Raw genomic sequence first — 6000 nt, 5'->3', positions numbered from 1 at the left:
TATTGAATATTCTATAGAAGAAATAAGGAAGTACATGATGTACTCGGGTATAATTCTTTCAAAGGTAGTTTTCCATTCCATCAGGAAAGGTTCCTAAATTTACTAGTATGTGAATCATTGGGGCAACTCCAAAGTAATTCAAAAACAGCTCTGCATTTAATGTTGCACTCACGAGAATCAACCTCAAATCCCGGCGCCTAAGGAGAAGATCCTTTAACACGATCAAAAGAAAGTCCATAAAATTCAAACGGCATAACTATTAAGATGAAGAGTTACTTCATGCGAAAAGAAATAATGACATTGGTTTGAGATGCACAAGGACATTAAGTCGATACTTTAAATGCATATCTTCATTCATCCCTCGCTCATGAATTTCATCCACAAAGACATAGGTCACACCATTCAAGTTTCGATCACTCAGCAAGCGACGCAGCAAAATACCACTCGTACAAAAAATTAGATGGGTATTTTTCCCTTTCATTCCTTCTAGTCGAACTTTATAGCCAACCTAACAAAAAAATGTGTGATGTAGTGTAGCAATTGAGTAAAAAAGACCTAGATTCAGACCTAATAAAACGACATACAAGATTATATAAGGCAAATATTCACTTTAGATCTCCTATTGCTACTGCTGCACCACCATCGTCGCCGGCTCCTGCCGCCTCTGTTGACTCGCACTTCGTTCCAAGGTCAGTTCTTAATCTAGTACTCGAAATAAAAAGACGAAATTAGGGGTTTCCAGCATAAAAATCAAGTGATAAAATTACTAACAATCAACCAAATTAGCCATCGATATTCCTATTCCCTAATTTCACGAACCCCAAATCAAATAGAAACCCTAATTTCAAAGGTCTCGCTATTAAAATAAACAAATCAAAAATGTCACCAGGGAATCTATTACTGAAATGGCGAATCGAGGTGAGAGAGGAAGTTTTTTAATCAAATAAAGTCCTAAAAAATAAAATCAAAGAAAACCCTAAAAATCCCCAAATCTAGGAATCCAAAAAAAGGAAACTACAATACAGCAATAAAGTTCAAACGAGATTACCTGGAAATGCATTCAAAGGAGCGGATCGAGAATGAACAGGGAAGAGAGAGATAAAGAAGCAGTTTGCTGGAGAGGGAAGAAAAGAGAAAGCATGGAGTGAAGGACTGATGAGAGAGTCGAAATAAAATTTGATATACACTGTGAGTTTTAATTTCATAACTGAGAGAGGGTCCAAGACTCCAACTGCTCGCGTTGACCAACCGGAGCAGTTATTCACAAATGCTCGGGTTGATTAGTCAACTGGAGCATTTGACATCAAATTCTTCGGTTGATTAATCAACCCGAGCATTTGTGAATATTTTTTATTAAAATTTTCACAAATGCACGGGTTAATTAGTCAACCGGAGCATTTGATAATTAGTAAAAGCAGTTTTTTCCATTAGTGCTTCCTCTTCATCTGATGAAGAATTAGATGGTGAAGGAGGAGATAGATTGACGAAGAATAAGAATGAGAAGGTGGAGAAGGAGAAAAATTCGTTGAAAATGAAAAAGTACGAACTCTGTGGATCTCCAGCGCGGATGTACTGTGAGTCAGACAAGGCAAGATTATGCGAAGAGAGAGAAGCTCTAGCAATCGAACGGTGGCGAAGGGTGAAGAGAGATACGAATAAAGAGAGCGATAAGGGTTTGATGACGTGAGAGGGAAAACAACCACCTCTATTTAAACCACCTTAATTCGTAACTTCATATCCTACCCATGCTCCCACTCATGAACCCATTCCCACTCCCTCAACCGCCAAATTGTTAGCCACTACCTGAACCAAAAAACCCACCACCTTTGTTGTTTCTGAAAACCTAATTTCAACTGAGAAGGGTGAAGCTGTTTCGAAGGGGAATCAGAAGGGTTCAGTTACTACAACTGTTGAAAGATTTTTGGATGGGTTGTCAACTGAAGTTCCTGTTGAGAAGGAACAAAAGGAGGAAAAAGATATGGTGGTCACTGAGCACAAGGAAGGGTCTCCATCTGCCTCTACTTAGGCTAAATGAAGGAAGGAGAGTGGCCAGATCTACTATGAAAAATGAAACAAAAGAAGTTTATAAGGATCAGTCTGCTGGTTCTTTTAGGGGAACCAAGTGGAAAAGGGTTTCAACTAGAACCCCTCGCGCTACAAAAGGTAAATATATTGAAACTCTTTTTTCTACTTTACCTGAAGTGTGTTGTCTGGATGTTCTGTAGAAGATGGTTATTTTGGTATACCTCCTTTATTTGAGGTTCGTTATTTGTTGGAATTTTAGGGATGAATGCCTTTGTTTAAGGATGTTAATAATGCTTTTAGGGATGTTGTTAGGGAATATTATGTCTTTTGGATCTACTATCTTTGGACGTGAGATCTCCTTGTCTATTTCTTCTGTCTTCTGTGGCTTCTCTACTTAATGGTCCTTGAGATATGTTTGATAAGTATACTGAGGATGGTTGGCCTACTATTGTTAGGGTAACAACTTGTAACACCCCGACAATTCTCTATATTCCAGAATACCGTTTTAATATAAAACTCAGAGAATCATCAAAGCATCATCATCTGTGTGATAACGTATCAACTTATTAGGAATTTTGCAGTGGAAAATAATAAATAACTTTGCAAACAATGACTTCATCAACCATAAATCAACTCCAAAACCAAACCAAAGTCAAACCAACATAAAGTCAAACTCAAACCATAATTAAAAGTCAACTATAAAAAGTATTGTTGACCCTTGAGTTTTGAAGATGACCTAACCACAAAAGACATAGTGTATTTTATTTATGTTGTTGCAAGGTAATTCATTCCCGAGCAAAGAGAATACTTGATTGAAGATTAAAACGGAGAATTAATCAAGTCAAGTAAAATGTTCGAGTGATGAAGAATCAAGCATGGAATGAAGATTAGAATACATTAGGGTGTATTTATTATCTTCATGTTAAGGTTGAGTAAAAGCTAATTAAGTTCGTGGTGAATTCTCAAAGGAACTTGGTTCTGTTCCCATGAAGGAACAGACCTGGCACTATTAGGAACAAGGTTAGGGAACAAGACTTAAAACTGTTTAGGAACACCTAAGAGTCTCTAAAGTTGTGCGCCTAACTCTAAGTGTGGCCCAATATGTTTAGTGAGTTTTTAGGGTTTTTTATAAGATCCACTATTTTAGGAATTTAGTTTAAGTTTGTTAGGAAAAGATTTTAAAATTTTTTTTATGATGTTAATATAACGTTTTAAAATCTTATCTTTATATCTTTTATATTTTATTTAAAAATTTTGTTTTCAAATAAAATATTTTCCGGTTTTTAAAAGATTTCGTTTTTAAAATATAAAACTGTTTTCGATTTTATTAAAGTTATTTTAAAAATATTTTCCTAAAATCTAGCTAAAGTAAATATTTTATTTATTTCCTAAAAATTAGATGACACGCCCAAAGCTACTGCTACACGTTTTTGTAGTTAGTGGATTTAGTGGCTTAGTTAATTATCCTCCAAGTATTTAATTAATTTAAATGAGTTTAATTATTCTCAAGTTTTGTAAAACCACGTAATATGTTACTGCTTCTCTATAGTGAAGTAGTGGATTAGTGGGTTAATTACTTATCAGGAATATTTAATTTATATTAATTAATTAATTAAATCATGGAGATCATGGTTAGTGTTAATTAGTGGAAATATGTCTTGTCTTAATTTTATAAATAGGCGCCTAATACTTAGAAAATTGTGTCTGACTTAGCTAATTTGTCTTAGTTTCTAAAATGCAGTGCCTTTTCCTTAAGAGAATTCATACTTACATTAATCGAGTTTATTACTCTTCCATTGTTTTACAAAGTGTATTTTTGAGAAAAGGGTTTGAGTGAACTCTTGTAAGTGTGAGAAGCTTTGAGTGAAGCAAGAGAAAGGAAAGAGAAAGAGAAAGAACTTCGAGTGAAGTTTGAGAGAAACGTCAGTTGTGGGAACTGTCGTTGGGAACTTGAGTTGAGTGACTTAAGTTGAGAATCGAGAGAAAAGTAATAGGTTGTAATCAGAGTTGTTTTGGCCTATTATAGTGGAAAGTTGTTTAAAATCCCTTGTGGTCGAGGTTGTTTCTTCCTACTAGGCCTAGGAAGTTTTTCCTCGCTAAATCTCTCGTGTTCCCATTGTTTGTTCCCAAGTTTACTTTTAATTCCGCAAAAAGTATAGCTTATTCTCTCACTATAATTCACCCCCCTCTTATAGTGCTCATATTATCAACATTGGTATCAGAGCGGGAACTCTATAATCAGGAAACCCTGTTGAGTTCAAGATCTTGAAAAATATGAATACTAGAGAGAAACTGGAAGAAGGGTACTCTACGCAGAGGCCACCAATGTTCAATGGAAGTTTACACTTACTGGAAGAACAGAATGGAGATCTTTATCAAAGCCGACAATTACCAGGTATGGAGAGTCATAGAGGTAGGTGATTTTGAACGTACCACTAATGACAAGAATGAGGTAATTCCTAAATCTATATCTGATTTTGATAAAGCGAGATTTCGAAAAGATGGAAATTAATGCTCTTGCTATAAAACTTTCATTGTGGTCTTGGACCTCATGAACACAATCGTGTCATGGGATGCAAAACCGCAAAACAAATTTGGGATCTTCTTGAAGTCACTCATGAAGGTACGAGTGAAGTTAAGAGATCAAAAATAGATCTTTTGATGAACCAATATGAACTTTTTCAAATGAAATCAAAAGAGTCTATCCAAGACATGTTTACACGCTTTACTAATATTATTAATGAGCTAACATCTCTTGGAAAAGTGATTACATCTGAGGAACAGGTACGAAAGGTCCTAAGGAGCCTTCCTAGGGATCGATGGATGGCTAAGGTAACTGCCTTACAGGAAACTAAGGACTTTACAAGTTCAATTGGAACAACTTGCTGGTTCCCTCATGACTCATGAGTTGCAATTGGACAATGAAATGGAGAATGTCCAAGCAAAATCATTGCCTTAAAAGCTGATGAAAGTGAAGACTCAGAAACTGATGAAGAAGAATCCGCTCTCATGGTCCGAAAATTCAAAAAATGTTTAGGAACATGAAGAATGAGATTACAAAGGTAAGAATAAGAAATATTCTAACAAACTTGTTTGTCATAAGTGTGGCAGTTCGAGCACTTATCAAGGATTGCCCCAATGGGAACAAGAAAAAGGCAAAGGAAGGGAAACGAAGCAAGATAGGAACAAGGAATACAAAACTCCTATACTCGATCTGACATGAAGAAAGCTATGGTTGCTGCATGGGGAGACTCTGACTCCGAGAAGAAGATGATCCTCAACCAAATGAGGAGACTGCAAACTTCTGTCTTATGGCTCTTGACAATTCCGAATCTGATGAAGAGATTGAATCTCTTGAGGCAAGTCTAGACACATCAAAACTCGTCTTAATTCTTTAAGTAAAGAAAAGTTATTTGAGTTTATTGTTGACGCTGTAAATGATTGCAAAGATGAGACTATTAAACTAAAACAATGTCAACATGCTTTAAATGTTCGAAGGAACATACCTCTTGGCTTAAAAGTGTTCGAATTGATATTGAGAAAAGATTTTTCGAGTTGTTTGACAAAAATCTCAAATTAAAGAAGGATTTCGAAAATCTAAAAAATGAGAATTACTTGTTAAGCCTTGAGTTATCACAATTAAAAGAGTTTGTTCCTGAAGTGATTATTTGACATTAAGTCAGTTCCCTTGCAAAGTTTCAAATCTGAAATAAACGAATTGAAAAATCATGTTTCATTTTTGGAAATAGAAAAAAAGAACTTGAGGGGAACTGCACCAAATAGAAGAAATAAGAAATGCTACCTATTCCAATTGGATTAAGAACCCTCAAACAAAACGAACCGAAGGTCTTGGTTTTAATCACAAAAAGAAATTTGAAAAACCTAAAAAGAGAGTTGATTTACCAAGTGATAAAGTTTGTATGTTTTGTGGGAACACTGGTCACTATAGGAACTCTTGTCCTAAAGCTTGGTCGC

This window comes from Beta vulgaris, chromosome 4 (genome assembly GCF_026745355.1).
Source record: "Beta vulgaris subsp. vulgaris cultivar EL10 chromosome 4, EL10.2, whole genome shotgun sequence".
Classification (NCBI taxonomy): domain Eukaryota; kingdom Viridiplantae; phylum Streptophyta; class Magnoliopsida; order Caryophyllales; family Amaranthaceae; genus Beta; species Beta vulgaris.
The sequence above is the reverse complement of the archived record's forward strand: the minus strand, read 5'-3'. Positions refer to the sequence as shown.